Raw genomic sequence first — 17,450 nt, forward strand, 5'->3', positions numbered from 1 at the left:
TCACAGCATATTAGTAAATGGTTAATTTCACCAGAAAGATACATGTTTAACTTTGTATATTCCTAATATTATAGCTTACAGCAAAACTTAACAGAATCCAAGGAGAAACTGACAAATCCACTAGCTTAAAAAGGAGATTTTTAACAGCATACTTAGTAATTGCTTGATCAGAGAAAAGTCATAAGGATTATAGCAGAGACAGCTACTTTCCCTCAATATCTGGGGTTATTTCCCTTCCTTTAAATACTTACTTAGCATCCAGAGTAAAGACTGTGTTTCCCAACTTCCCTGACACCCAGGTGCGGTTGTGTGACCAAGTTCTTGCTAAAGGAAAAAGTGTGAAAGTGGTAAGTACACAGTCTGGATCATGTCCTTAGAAGGAAACTGGCTGGACTGGAAAGGTGAATGTAAGAGCTAGCGATGGACCGGGAGATGGAGGCCATGTGTTGAGGGGAAGAGCAACAAGGAGTGTGGGCCCTGGACACTATAAACACCTTGCATTGCTTTTGTGATAACTGCTGTTTGAGAGGGAAGTAAACTCCTGTCTGGCTTAAATCACTGTTATTGTGGGTCTTTAATACAACATGTACATCATAACAAATACAAACTTAGTCCCTGGAAGTGGAGCTACAGGAACAGAATCTAGGTGACATTTGCTTGGAAGGCGCACTACTCAGAATGCAGACTCTGAGAATGCAGACAGGGCAGGCTGGAAATCTGGGGGCCTGTGCAAATCTGAGGAAATCTGGGGGCCTGCTCAAATCACTTAGTAAATCACTCAGTTCCTTTATTTTGAATGACTTCAAGGTAGCCACCAATAAGTTGAAGCAGAGCAGGACTGGCAGAGCACAGAGATCATTAATAAAAGTCCAGAACTGAAAAACTGCTAAGATTAGTGCTTTCTAACCCTGTTCACTCATGCACTAAAAATATAATATAATATTTGTATAGCCCATAGGGGTACATCAGTGAAGCTACTCATAGCCAGTGGTGACCAGACTGCATGCTCTGATCATCCCAAGTAGAGCCCAAAGGGAACAATATCTTGGATGTATTTGTAACCTATTTGTGGCTAAACAGTATGCCCAGTGCACTGCTTGAAGAGCTCTGTTTTACATAAGGTCTTTGGCTGTAGTAACTCCAACATGGAATTGACCAGAAGCAAGCAGCCTAAGAAGGCTAAGCGAGTTTTGCCAAAGAACCCATAAGCCTAGCCTGAAAAATCTGTGCTTGTTGACTCCTTAAAGCAATCCCAAGCCTTAAGTTTGGAGAAGCAGGAAATGCCTGTAATACCAACGGTCACCGAGGAGGTGCACATTCTAATAGCCACTTCAGTGTGCCACAGGACAGATAAGAGGTAGGGAAGCTCCTTCTAATGGCAGAGCCAGAGGACAAAGGACAAAGGAGTTCCTGCCAGACCTGAAACAATAACTGCAACATGGGCTAAGCAAGAATTTTCCTCCATTGCCAGGACAGTATATCTCCACATGCTCAGTAGCATTTAGATTTTCCTATAGAGGAATGACTCCTGGGTGTGACTAAGGTTCCCTCTTCTCAATGAGGAGCTTTTTGTTGCCAATATTCTATTCATACTCCACAAGGGTGAGCATATTAATAGCCTTCATTGTAGGTGGCTGGGTCTTGCAGAGCCAGACCTGATGGAGTGAACAGGGCATCTCCCAGCAATTCTACACTTCTGGAGGGGATTTCAGGGATGGATTGTTGTCCTTGGGGAGAAAAGGTTGTGTTATGTGTAGTGAGAGGTGTCCATTGACATAGTTGGGTAGGCATAATAGTTATCTATCATATCAGTCCAGGATTGCTTATGCTCGGACTGTTTTGGGAGAGAGAAATACTTCTACCTTGTTTAAGTCACAGACTTGTTGGGCCTTTACTATATCATAACTACTGGCCTATATCTTAACTACTATAGATATAGAGTAGATTTGAATAGCATAACCAAAAGCAACAGGAAACATGCATAAGAATAGTTCTAGAAGCTATTTTTAGAATTGTACAAAACTGCAAACACTTCAAATATCCATCAAGAACAGAATGGGTAAATAAATTGTAGTTTGTCAGACAGTAGAATATAAAATAGTGGGGAAAAAACAGGAATAAACATGAATCAACTATGAACAAACATGATGTTTAGTAAAAGAAAATCACAGAAAAAATGCATGTGGAATTATTCCGTTCATGTAAGGTTTTAAATGAGACAAAATTAAAGGCGTACTATTTAGGTATACATTCATATGTGGTATATCCATTGTGGTGGCTGATTTTATGTCTCAAAATGACTGGGCCAGGGCTTCCCTGGTGGTGCAGTGGTTGAGAATCTGCCTGCCAATGCAGGGGACATGGGTTCGAGCCCTGGTCTGGGAAGATCCCACATGCCGCGGAGCAACTAGGCCCGTGAGCCACAACTACTGAGCCTGCGCGTCTGGAGCCTGTGCTCTGCAACAAGAGAGGCCGCGATAGTGAGAGGCACACACACCGCGATGAAGAGTGGCCCCCACTTGCCACAACTAGAGAAAGCCCTCACACAGAAACGAAGACCCAACACAGCCAAAAATAAATTAAAAAAAAAAAAAAAAGACTGGGCCACGAGGTGCCCAGATTTTTGGTCAAACATTATTCTGGCTGTTTCTGTGAGGACCTTGTTGGATGAGATTAACCTTTAAATCAATAGACTGAGTAAAGCAGATTTCTCTTCCCGCTGGATGTGGGTGGGCCTCATCCAGTCAGTTGAAGGCCTGACTAGAACAAAAAAGCTGACTGTCCCTCTAGTAAGAGGGAATTCTATCTGTTTGATGACCTTTGAACTGAGATCCTTGCTTTTTTCCTGCCTTCAAACTCAAACTGAAACATTGGGTCTCAAGCCTGCTGGCTTTCAGACAGGAAAGCTCTCCTGGGTCTCAGCCTTCAGCCTCGGACTAGAACTCCACCAACGCCCTCCAGCTCGCCGACTCATCCTGCAGATCTTGTGACTTGCCAGCATCCGTAATCACATGAGCCAATTCCTTATAATAAATCGTTTTCCATATTTATATACATCCTATTGTTTCTGTTTCCCTAGAGAACCTTCATATGTACAATCCTTCAAAAAAAATAAAGCAAGAATGATTAACAACAAATTCAAGGCAGTGGTCACATCTGTTAGGGACAGAGAGGAGGATTCATTCATTCAGGACACCCAGGGGACTGTCGTGTTCATGACGATGCTCTTTTGCTTCATCCTGGGTGGTGAACTTCAAGGATGTTCACCTTATTATTAGCCTTTAAAATGTACGTTTATCATATATTGTTTTTGTATGTATGATATGTTTCACAGAAAAAATGAAAAAAAATATTTTTCATTAAAAAAGTTGCAACTTTGAAAGTGCCGTGAAAAGAGGTGAAAGCTTCCATGGGTGCCTAAAGAAGGGTGGTCAGGGGAGATGTCACTGATCATTCCTGTCAGGCCTTCTGTGTCTGTAACTAACATTCACAGTGTTTATTTATTGATCACATGAGGGACTTCCAAACAAATACTTCTGTTCTTTCTCAATATGCACTTGACAAAAGCAAGGAAAGGTCAGTCACTCCCTAAAAGTGACATGGGTGACTTCCCTGGTGGTCCAGTGGTTAAGGATCTGCCTTCCAATGCAGAGGATGCGGGTTCAATCCCTGGTTGGGGAACTAAGATTCCATATGCCGCGGGGCAACTAAGCCCGCGTGCTGCAACTACTGAGCCCATGCGCCTCAACTAGAGAGTCCACGTGCCACAAACTACAGAGCCTACGCCCTCTGGAGCCCATGCACCACAGCTAGAGAAGCCCACGCCCCGCAAGGAAGAGCCCACATGCGGCAATGAAGATCCCGTGTGCCACAACTAAGACCTGACGCACTCAAAAATAAATAAATTAAATAAATAAAATATTTTTTTTTAAAAAAGTGACAAGGTCCAGCAGCTCCTGAAACTAAGTGGAGAACCACTTTCTGGCCAAGGCACACATTGAGGTCATATGACACACACACAGAGGCAGGCGTTGGAAACACACCCCTCCCGTAATTTGTTTCCAAGCTTCTTTGGTTAATTTCACTAGGATTATCTCAGACAAGAAAACTCTTAGTCCCTGAAAAAGATAAATGGTCAGAAGAAAGCACACAGGAGATCACTGTATTGAGTGTCAAGGGAAGTAAATTCAGTCCACTCAGTTTATTTTTTTAATCTACTCATGACTCATTCATGGAAGGGTTTAAAATCCCAAAATCGTTCATCATGCTGGTGTGGAATGTGGAGCTGGATGCTCCGGTTAGCTGGATGCAAAATTTTCGTGCAGCTAACGTGGGGGTCTGGAAACACCTGCCCTCTATAGTGGAAGTTGGTAGAAAAAGTGTATTCAATGTGAAGAAATGTATTACTGACCAATCTATTTAAATGAAGAGATGTTATTAAAACAATAAAGAAAACAAGAAAAAGACAGTTGTGTTTTATGTGGCAATTGGAGGTGGTCCTGTGTGTATGTATTCAGTGTTTTGAGAGTTGCTGACACAGCAAAAATAAGATTATCATTTATTAAATGCCTACTAGGCAGTTTAGACACAGTATCTATTCTTTTATTGAAGTATAGTTGATTTACAATGTTGTATCAGTTTCTGGTGTAGAGCAAAGTGATTCAGCTATACATATATATATATTCTTTTTCATAATCTTTTCAACTATAGTTTATTACAAGACATTGAATATAGTTCCCGTGCTATACAGTAGAACCTTGTTATTTATCTATTTTATATGTAGTTGTTTGTATCTGTTAATTCCAAACTCCTAATTTATCCTTCCCTCCCCCTTTCCCCTTTGGTAACCATAAGTTTGTTTTCTATGTTTGTGAATGTGTTTCAGTTTTGTAAATAAGTTCATTTGTATCATATTTTAGATTCCACACATATGATATTTGTCTTTCTCTGTCTGACTTACATCACTTAGTATGATAATCTCTAAGTCCATTCATGTTACTACAAATGGCCTTATTTCATTATTTTTATGGCTGATATTCCATTATATATAAATACATATATATATATATATATATATGTGTGTGTGTGTGTATCACATCTTACTTGTCTATCTATCTGTGGATGGACATTTAGGTTGCTTCCATGCCTTATCTCTTATTTTTATGAGTACGCTATGGTGACAGTTTATTATCCCCACTTAACATAGGTAGGTTCAGCATCTCTCCTAGATGTGAGAAACATCCTTGCCTTGAAGCAGAAAGTATAGAAAGAGCTGCCAGGTCTTGCCCACCTTGGGGTGGAGTGCTAAAGTGGTGGGATTCTGTCTTTACTGACCTGGGTTAGAAAGGTAACACCTGCTTATTCCTAAGTAACTTATCCAGCATCTTCGTCAGCTTAAAGGGTTGGAACTCTCCCTTTTTCTTCCCTACTCCTTGTCTGCCTGCCCTCTTGTTGCCTTTCCCCTATATTCCTTCTTTGTGTGCTTGGTCCTCCTCTGTTGGATCCTGCTTCTCCTTTGCCTTGGGTCCTGATGCAGGCTCCTTGCTCTCATTTCCATTTGTCATTACTTTGGACCATCCTTTACCTTCCAAATGGAGTTTTCTGGAAGCCCTTATATATGACCCTGGAAAAGATGGATCTAGTGCCAAGGTTTTTGCTCCTTCCTCTCATCTCATTTGACAGTAAGCAACTGAGAAGAGGCGTAAAGATAAAGTCCAAACTCCTTAACATGGTCGATGTGGCACAAAAGTTCATTTAGATATCACTTTATTGTCTTATGTTAAGTCTCCTGTAGGAGACTCAAAGAATGAAAAGCTAAACATTCCTTCCATTTGTATTCTGGAAGGACAACCAAGCGTCTGTCTTTTGGACTTCTTGCCCTAGTAATAGTGGAGATTAATAATTCCTTTGTTTTTCCAGAATATCACTAAAGATATCTTTGAATGCCTTTGTTTAGAAAGCCTAAGAGAGTATAGAAAAGGGTACTTTGAGAAGAAAAGGCATGTGACCCAATCCTAGAGGGAGAACCAATTCTTGGTTCCTGTGAAACTGGAAATACAGGTAAGTTGTGGGTTTCATGAGTGGCAGGCACCAGGACTCTGCTTATATTTACGCCGTAGTGGGTGGCAGGACCTCAGATACACATATGTTCTGGGATGCTCGCCCCTGAGCCCTGCATTTTGGAATCCATGGAAAATGTGGTTGTCTCTGCAGTGCTCATAATGGATGGAGAGATGCTGCTGGCTTTCAGATGGAGGGAAGCCCCAGGCCAGAGAGCATTGGAAGCAGCAGCTAGGATAGAGGAAACATCAGAAGTCCTCATCAACTTTTCTGGAATATGAATACTTCATAATTCATAGAGGAAATGATCACAAAAATGTGACTGAGAATAGCTATCCCTCAATCCTTAGCAGAAATAGATAGCCATTTGCTAAAATTAGATATATATATATAACATCTCCAGAGTCTGGTGCAAATTTACTTCTTCCAGCTTTGCTTTGCCCCTTTACCAAATTGTATTTTGCCTTACTCTAGTTTAGTTAAAATTTTTCTATTTTTAAAGCACACCATTAGTTTCTTTGCATCCAAAACCTTTGTGTTTGTCATTATATCTGCTTGAAATACTTCTATCTCCTGTCTTCCCACCCCCAAGACACACATACACACACACATACTTAGGTGAACAGAAATTTGGAATGGGACCATATGACCCTGGGGTTGATGGTAAGTCTGCCTATTTTGATTCACTTGTGTAGCTGACTAGGGATTTGTACTTGTTTAATTTGGTCACTGCTAAATACAGAATTGAAAACTTACACAGAAAAATGAAATTTGTGTGTAGCCCTGATTTAGAAAGGAACAAAAGTGCTAGCAAAAGTTAAACGAATCCTGCATAGAAATATGTTTCCAATCAAAGCTGAGAAATACTGGGAACCAAAAGGCTGTCTCTTGCCTTTTATTATAAATCTGATGCACTAGCAAAGGCCTTGAATTGTTGAGCTCGTTACAAATCCATAAAATAGTCCTCTCTAAGGAGCTATTTCAACCTTTTTTATATAACACTCATTATAAATTAATTCTCTCTGACAACTAACTAGGGAAGTATTTTAATCTGGATAGACAAAAATCATACTCTTCTAAGAAGCCACCATAAGGTCTATGTTCTGTTACTAAAGACAATTTTATGAAGGTTCAGGGGTGATTTGCAAACTAATGTTGTTTTGATGTGTCTAATACACAATATAGTTGCTGAGTTTATCTACTAAATTAGTCCCTCTTGGTACACATTACACTGGGAGCAGTCTTGAAGAATGATAGTGAAATTGAACCTTGTTTCATGTTTTGATTACCTGTATTATTATTACTTTCTCCCTTGAAAGACTTAAAAAAACAATTAAAATTTTCTTGGGAATAGAATGAGAGCAAATATTATTCTGCTGTGCAGACATACAACTGTAAAAAGAACACAAATGTTTCAAAGAAACCAGAGACAACTCTGCCTGCGGGAGGTTTGTCTTCTTGTCAGAAGCCTCTAGATTAGGTTTGCTACATTGAAATCAAATAATACATATTTCAGTCCAGGGGATATTGAAAGTAGAATTATATTTCTATGTTCAATGCATAAAACATGAGCAAATAATTCAGTGGTTGCAGAACAGTTGTTTCTTTGGGTAGGGATTTTGCCAGCCTGTTTTGTAGCTTTGCAATTCTCTTGAGCAAAGTGATAAAGGTGATGAATGTCTATTTTGAATTAACTCCTGTTACAGTGAAGTGCCAGTTGATCTGAGCTCTTTCAGTCATGACAATTCAAATGTATCTCATTCTTTTTATAAAAATCTGAGCAATACCTTCTTGAAAAGCAAAAACTGACAAGAAGTATACCTCCCTGGAGATAAAGGATGGATGGGAATCATTGAATGGACTTTTGAAATGTCATTGTCAGATTGCACTGGACACTCTGCAATCACTCAATTGCATAGTTGCTCCCCAGCCTCTCCTCTGTGTTCTCAACACCAATTCCTTCCAAGCCTGAGTCTTTGGAACTTACGCAAAAAGGAACGACATGGATTTTTATATCTTCCTAAATCCATTTATGAAATAGCTGTGACCATTGTAAATAGAATGTGAATATTACACTTTTGTGACAGTACATTGAATCATAAAATGTTTGAGTTAGAAGAGGCCTGAAAAATCATCTTAACTTTACTGTAAGGAAATTCTGGCCATAGGAGGTGGCATAACTTGGCAGTTAGTTGGTAGAAAAGCCTGAATAGGAACTTTGCACAATATGTGGTATGGAATAGGTGCTCAATCAGTTTTAGCTTAATTGAATTGAATTGGAATATACTGTAGCTCAGAGTGCAACAAAGATGGCTTATCACTTTACAGACGCTTAAGATGACTCAGAAAGTCATCTCTGTTGAGAAGAAGAGCTAACATTTCTTGAATTTATACTATGTGCCAAGCTTTATGCTAAGTGTTTTATATACATATTATTTCTACTGTTCAATCAGGTATATTCTTTTATCTTTCTTTTTTCTTCACACAAAGAAGCCAAGAATCAGGAAGATTAAATAACTCGGCCAGTTACCAAGCTAGTGAATAAAAGAACGAGGATTCCAACTTAGGACAATCTGACTCCAAAGCTTGTTTTTTTTAACGACTATGCTGTAACCAAGTATTTTTACTGGCCAAGTTAAAGAATTGAAGTGTCCACAGAATGTCTCCAAGTAACGCCTGTTGATACTAAGAGAATTGACTGAAAAATGCAAAGACAATAGTCTAATTTGACTTCCAATTCTGGTAACTTGGCAAACTAAGCCAATTGAGAAACTCTCATGTAACAACTACTTGGAGAGCTGGATGAATTATTTTTAATATGATATCCTTGAGGCGCTTAACAGGAAATCACATAACACAGGAATGCTCATGCACACACATACACACAAACACACACACACACACACACACACACACACACACATGAAAGATATAGCTACAAACAAAGATGAAGGATTCATATTTGGAAGACAAACTTTGTTGAAATTTAATTCTCAGTCAAAATTGAAAAATGTGTTTGAAAAAGATCCATGTGTGTCAGAGTTATCAGGCACAATAAACAGCAGGATTTATAGTCCCCAAAACTTGGATAGATAGAACCCATTGGAAAACAACAAGACACTGTGAAAAAAACAACAAGCAGATGTGAAGAAAAGAAAAATCAAACTTGAATTTGCAAAAATGAAAAATATAACAATTTAAATTAAAACCTCAATCTACAGGCTAATTAGCAGATCGGACCTGGTGGCAGAGAGAACTGGTACAATTGAGAGATCTGAGCAGTTTTCCAGACAGTAGCTCAGAGATCTGAAAAAATGGAACAAATGAAAGAGATTCTAAGCACCATGGAGCATGTGGTGAGAAGGTTCAACATTATCTAATAGGAGTTCAGAAGGAAAGAAAAGAAAATACTTGTTGGCAAGGTTCAATATGATATTCAATATTCGATGATTGACTACATTTCTAGAACAGGCAAAAGACATGTATTTTCAGGTGGAATGCATACACGGCCCAAGGAGTTTAAAAAATATAAATCCTTAAATCTTTTAAGGGATATTTTTGGCCAAAGTCTCGACAGCCTCTCTCTTCTATGCCAATATTCAAATCAATTATAGGATTATTTTTTGTAAGGCAATAAATAAAAAACTCAGAAATCCAAGAAAAAGTCATTAGTCAAATGGCTTTTCAACAAGTCCGTTTATCCTCTACTCAAAATAACAAATAACTAATCATCAGATATTACTCTCATTGTTTCCAAATATTACTTTTATGATTTCATAGCCTTCTATGGTTGGGACCTGTATCATTTAATTGTTTCCTACATTCATCCTTGTAGAACTGCCATCTTAGGAGTGACAGACCAAAAGAAGTTTGTCCTTGGTAAAGCTTTGTGGACACAATCCAGCTAGTGCTTTTCCCAGCACGGCCACATATATCCAAGAAAAACTAACATATTCAAAAACAGTTACAGGTTGTATAACCCCTAAATGAGTCAGGTGTAGATGGGAGGGAGGAATACTCAAACCAGTAGAAACCAGGAAAGAAACCTAAGAAAAAACATTATTCAAAGAAACTACAAAGTAATATGGAAGAAATAAATCCAAATGTACCAATTATCACAATAAATGCCAATGGGCTAAACTTACCAATTCAAAGACAAAGAGTCTCCACTTGCTTTTTAAAAAGTACTGCTGTTCAACACCCATTTATCATAAAATCTCTCCAGAAAGTAGGCATAGAGGGAACCTACCTCAACATAATAAAGGCCATATATGACAAACCCACAGCCAACATCATTCTCAATGGTAAAAAACTGAAAGCATTTCCTCTAAGATCAGAAATAAGACAAGGATGTCCACTCTTGCCACTATTATTCAACATAATTTTGGAAGTCCTAGACATGGCAACAGAAAAAAAAGAAATAAAAGGAATCCAAATTGGAAAAGAAGAAGTAAAAATGTCACTGTTTGCAGATGACATGATACTATAAATAGAAAATCCTAAAGATGCCGCCAGAAAACTACTAGAGCTAATCAATGAATTTTGTAAAGTTGCAGGATACAAAATTAATGCACAGAAATCTCTTGCATTCCTATACACTAACAATGAAAGATCAGAAAGAAAAATTAACGAAACAATCTCATTTACCATTGCAAAAAAAAGAATAACATACCTAGGAATAAACCTACCTAAGGAGGCAAAAGAGCTGTACTCAGAAAACTATAAGACACTGATGAAAGAAATCAAAGATGACACAAACAGATGGAGAGATATACCATGTTCTTGGATTGGAAGAATCAATATTGTGAAACTGACTATGCTACCCAAAGCAATCTGCAGATTCAATGCAATCCCTATCAAATTACCAGTGGCATTTTTCACAGAATTAGAACAAAAAATTTTATAATTTGTATGGAAACATAAAAGACCCCGAATAGCCAAAGCAATCTTGAGAAAGAAAAATGGAGCTGGAAGAATCAGGCTTCCTGACTTCAGACTATACTACAAAGCTACAGTAATCAAGACAGTATGGTACTGGCACAAAAACAGAAATATAGATCAGTGGAACAGGATAGGAAGCCCAGAGATAAACCCACACACCTATAGTCACCTAATCTATAACAAAGTAGGAAAGAATATACAATGGAGAAAAGACAGTCTCTTCAATAAGTGGTGCTGGGAAAACTGGACAGCTACATGTAAAAGAATGTAATTAGAACACTTCCTAACACCATACACAAAAATAAACTCCAAATGGATTAAAGACCTAAATGTAAGACCAGACACTATAAAACTCTTAGAGGAAAACATAGGAAGAACACTCTTTGACATAAATCACAGCAAGATCTTTTTTGACCCACATCCTAGTGTAATGAAAATAAAAACAAAAATAAACAAGCGGGACCTAATTAAAGTTAAAATCTTTTGAACAGCAAAGGATCATAAACAAGACAAAAAGACAACCCTCAGAGTGGGAGAAAATATTTGCAAATGAAGCAACTGATAAAGGTTTAATCTGCAAGATATACAAACAGCTCATGCTGCTCAATATCAAAAAAACAAACAACCCAATCAAAAAAATGGGCAGAAGACCTAAATAGACATTTCTCCAAAGAAGACATACAAATGACCAACAAACACATGAAAAGATGCACAACATCACTAATTATTAGAGAAATGCAAATCAAAGCTACAATGAGGTATCACCTCACACCCGTCAGAATGGCCATCATTAAAAAATCTACAAACAATTAATGCTGGAGAGGGTGTGGAGAAAGGGAACCCTCTTACGCTGTTGGTGGGAATGTAAATTGGTACAGCCACTGTGGAGAACAGTATGGAGGTTCCTTAAAAGACTAAAATTAGAACTACCATATGACCCAGCAATCCCGCTCCTGGGCATATACCCAAAGAAAACCATAATTCAAAAAAACACATGCACCCCAGTGTTCATTGCCACACTATTTACAATAGCCAGGACATGGAAGCAACCTAAGTGTCCATCAACAGATGAATGGTTAAAGAAGATGTGGTACATATATACAATGGCATATTACTCAGCCATAAAAAGGAATGAAATTGTGCCATTTGCAGAGATGTGGATGGACCTAGAGTCTGTCATACAGAGTGAAGTAAGTCAGAAAGAGAAAAACAAATATCATATATTAACACATATATGTGAAATCTAGAAAAATTGTATAGATAAACTCATTTGCAAAGCAGAAATAGAGACACAGACATAGAGGACAAATGTATGGATACCAAGAGGGATGGGAGGGTGGGATGGATTGGGAGATTGGGATTGACATATATACACTACTATGTATAAAATAGATAACTAATGAGAACTGACTGTATAGCACAGGGAACTCTACTCAATGCTCTGTTGTGACCTAAATGGGAAGGAAATCCAAAAAGGAGGGGATATATATATATACGTATAGCTGATTCACTTTGCTATACAGCAGAAATTGACAACAATGTAAAGCAACTATACTCCAATAAAATAAATAATAAAAATAAAAAATAAATTTAAAAAAAAGTAGTTATATTCTATTTAGCAAAGACATCTAAAAACATAAGATGACAAAAAGAAAAAACAAAAGGATAAGTATATACCAGTCAAATACTAAGCAAATGTTATTATAGTGAGTGGTGCTTAATACCTTCAGATGGACACGGCCTAAGGGCAAGGACCATGTGGGCAGCAGCTAGGATACACTAAGCATCAGAGTTATCAATTTTTCTAGGATGTGAATATTTCACAATTTATGTATAAGGAAGAAAAACTAACCATTTTATTTTTTTCCAACTTATTTTTTTGAGTTGGAAGCTTATCTCATTAATTTTTAATTTTCAAACTTTTTGTTTTTGAATGTGTATATATTATATGCTGTAAATTTCCTTCTAAGTATTGCTACATTCCATGAATATTAATATATAGTGTTTTCATTGTTTTTTACTTCTAAAAATTCAAATTTCCATTATGATTTCTTCTTTTGAGAAGTGAGAATTTCAATTTCCAAACTTTTGAGTGTGGTTTTCATTTTAAACTATATTTTATATTTAGGTATTAAGAACATACAGCGACAAAAGAGAAAAATAATAATTCTTGAGTAAAGTACGTTGGAATAGTTGAATCTTTTTTTAGAGATTCACTATGTATATTAAAACATAAAAGGACATGAAAAGATGTGCAGCTAAGCAACCTAGCTGTCATTTTTATATATTCCAAAATTATTTAACCAGATGTCTGTTTATAATGTTGCACCTATTGCAGTGACACCAGCAGTGCCCGGCCCATATCCCCTCAAAACACAGAAATTCCAGTATATGCCCATAACTACAAGCAGCTGACTGCTTTCCCTTGATCCATAGGTGAGAAGGCAGGAAGTGCTAGGGATTTAAAGCCCTTGGGAGCAGCCCTGAATCACTGATGAATGAGGGAGAGTCAGTACCCTAGCTTCCTTGCTCCTTGGGTGAGACAACTTCTGGGCAGAAAGGACGTTTTCTAGTATCTCTCAGAGTGCCCCAGTGGGACCAAGCTCCAATTGCCCACAGTGGAAATCCACTTTATAACACACGTTTTCTTGACTTTCTTCCCTTTCCTGTCTCATTTCCCCACCACTTACTGGTGCTCCTAAGAAGTCAACCCAAAACACCAATTGACAGCTTGAAAGAATTCTGAAAGGAATAGAATTTGAGGATAGAAGCTTTAAAGCATTGGGTTACCACCAGTTTCATTATTTGCGTTTATCTGAGATTAGAGGAACTTATTCATATTCATGAAATAAAGAACTATAGGCAAGTCAAGAAATACAGTTTATCCCAGCAGAGAGCTTATGGCCCCTCATTCTACTTTTGGAGAACTTGAAACTCTTTAATAAAAATAAATTTCTGCTCCTTGTAAGCCACCCAGTATATGGAATTCAGTTAGAGCAGCCAGGACAGACTAAGACAAGGGCTTTTTATCCTAGGATCCATGGATGACCGGGGGATAAGTGGTTAGAATTCAGAGAGTCCTTCAACTTGGAGATAGATAGGTAGATCGATAGATACATGGATAAATCTAGATAGACACAGATATAGAGATCTAAATATATATATCTTTAATTTCAGTAACCTCTAACTGAAATTTAATATATCCTTCAGTTGGGAATGCAGGCACCAAACCACACAGTAGAATTGGCTGTCACTTTATGACCTGTAAAAATTGTTGGGTTTTTCTGGTAACACATTATAATTGTTGTAGATAACTTGAAATATTATTTTCACTCATCATAATCTCAAGATTATGGTAGGTATTATACCCCTTAGTTCTTATTATCAGGTAAGTAAAGATATATATAAATACATACAACTCTGTCAGCTATATCTGTTTAAATATGTTGATAACTATTTTAAAAATATATTTGGTGTCTTTTGGAATCCTATGGTATGTTATTTTATGCATTAAAAAAAATATTTTTTTTGAGAAGAGATCCATAGGCTTCACCAGACTGCCCAGGGGTTCAAGGCATAGAAAAGATGAAGAACACCTAATGGGCACCATTACCCATTTCACATATTGGGAGACTGAGGCATAGAAAGCCTAAGCAATTTGCCCAAGGTCAAAGAGTTTATAAGGCGCAGAGCTAGGAGAGAAACGCAGGTAATCTGGCTACAGAGTTCACGCCCTTAACCGAGACCCTGTGGCTGCCTCTCTGAGAGTCTGTGAAAGCTCCTCTACAGTATTAGATTACAGAGGCGCCAACGTCTCCCCAAGAGTAATCTCGGCCGCGCATGCGCGCTCCACATAGCAGCCAGCTGCGCTCAATTAAACCCTCAATTGGATCCTTTTTGTACCATCCTGCGTGTTCCGGCCGTCGACTACCGCTCCGAGCCTCTCTCTGCTTTCCAGCCGCATTGCTCTTTGAACTCAGTCTGTCTTCTTGCTGGAACGCTCTTCCACCCTTCACTTCTTTTTCATCGTTTGACCTTGGTCTCCGTGTCCCCACCAAACAGAGGGCTTCCGTGGTTAACTTATCAAAGTAAGTTCCCTTTTTCTTTATGTATTTTATATGTTAATCCTGTCTCAGTTCCGGATATTGCAAATATCTTTTCCCAGTTTTTGGCTTGTCTTTCGCCTTCTTTAATAGAATCATTGGATGAGTAAAATTCTTAATTTTAATGAATCAAGTTTATCAGTCTTTTCCTTGATAGTTTGTGCTTTTTGTTTCTGAAGAGATCATTCCCTACCTCCTAAGTCACTGGGATATACTTTTGTATTTCTTCCTAAAAGTTTTAAAGTTTTGCCATTCACATTTAAGCTCTTGATACATCTAGAGCTGACTTTAGTGAAAGTTGTTATGTAGGGATTCAATTTTTTTTCCTTATGGATCTGAAACATTTCTTTAAAATCCTTTCGTTTTAGGATATTTTAATTACAGAATATTGTTATTTCATAATGATAGAACATGGGGTGCTTAACAACAAGAGAAGACCCTGATGCTTTCTGTGAAGAACTTGCCATGATTTGTGATGTGGAGGAATGAAGAAAGCACTTTTCTATTATATTTCCACTAAGTATTTTCTAAAGAAATTAAAACTGGCCAATTTTAATTAAATACTCAAATTTTAAACTCCTTAAGAAGAAATGCTATGTATAGAATTGGCAGTCATCTCTCTATGTTTTGGATGCTACTTCTTGAGGCAGTCCTACCTAGCGCTATGTCCAGCAACTTGGCACTTAACATTCAGAAAGTGAAACTTCTAGAAAACAAAAGATCAGGGGGAATGCATGTGCGTGCCTGCATGCATGCATACATGTCTTTGTGTGTTTATGTTGGGATTAGTGTGTTTGCGTATGTATGAAGTAAGGGGAAAAACACAGAAATGGCAGTGTGGCATTTCATCCTGAAAAATGTACCCTTTCCCAACTGCAGCACAGTGGAAGGTGACAGAGAAGGAGTCCTGGTGGCAATGCATGCTGGGATTGTTGCTTTCATAAACTCATTAGTTCAACCGGTCACCCTAGTTACTCTTACCAGATGTAGGGAAAAGAAGGGGAGATAGAAGGAAGGAAGTGGGCAACTGGCAGAAATTTCTGCTGTGGGAATCTGCATGTACAGCCTTAATAATTTGTAGTAATTCTTGGCATACAGCAAGACATGTCAGGGTCTGGACTATGGACTCCGGAATCCCTATAGATGGATGAAAGGTCACAGCTGAACATCTGGAAAGATAACTGGTTCCTAGGAGTAAGTGATTATAGCTGTAACCTTCCTACTGAAAGATCAATAGCTTAAGTATTTTGTTCCCTTAATTGGGCTTTAATCTGAAAATGGCACAGCAAGACTTTACGTTTCAAAGGAAACACAGAGGGAAAAAAGTCCTTTTCCAGACTTTTATAGAAGGATATTATATAGAATGAAACTGGATAGTTGTCACTCATTCTCTCATTAGGGCACCCTAAATACTGTGACTGGGTCTAATTCTCAGTAATACTGTAGAACAGTAGTTAAGAGCTCAGATCCTGAGCTAAACACCTAGGGTCCTAATCCTGCAGCCACAATTTATCACTTGCTTTTTCTTAACATGACATTATCTCTATGCCTAACTTCCTGTATCTATAAAAATGGGGAGAGGGAGTAAAAATAGTGTCTGCCTCATGGAATCTTCTAAGGGTTAGATGAGGTAATATGTGTTAAAAGCTTGATCAGAGCCTGACTGACAATATTATAGAATTGATAGACCCCACTCTCCAAAATTTCCTCATTCAACTCTATGTAACCACAAAGTGCTTGCTAAAACAGCAAACTGAGTTAATAAGAAAAAATGCTAACTTGTTTGATTTTCTCATTGCTACCTTACCTCCAGGAAAGAAACTTGACATTTTGTTTCTGTAAAATGCCCCAGGAGCTGGAGTATGGTAGGTCATGTCATTGTCCCCAATTCTTCCATGTTTCTCCCAGGGAGTAGTTTTTACCTCCCTACCCATCAGCTTGGCCATGTGATGATGTGTTTTGGATGATACATTTTGAGCAGAATTGATGTATGCAACTTCCAGACAAAAATGAAAAGGTCATTTCATGATGTGGTATTGCTCTGTTTCCCATGAGGCCAGTTAAGGGCAGCTCCAACAACCTGGATCCACTAATGAAGAAGTTGTGAATTAGAGCCATCTCCAGTCTGCAGCTGACATGAACATGGGCAGAGATAAACTTTTGTGTTGTAAGCCCCTTAAAAGTTTGTTTGTTTCTGCAGTATAACTTATATAAACTGATACAAGGGAGATGGAGAAGTGTGTTAGTTTAGGTAGAGGCAGAAACTGTCAACCTGGGGCAGGGAGAAGTTGTCCAACACTGGAAAAACTGTGTTTTCAGGGACCCACACCTCCTCTCCCTACCCTG

The sequence above is a fragment of the Balaenoptera borealis genome (assembly GCF_965194805.1).
Source record: "Balaenoptera borealis genome assembly, chromosome: 8".
Taxonomy (NCBI): Eukaryota; Metazoa; Chordata; class Mammalia; order Artiodactyla; family Balaenopteridae; genus Balaenoptera; species Balaenoptera borealis.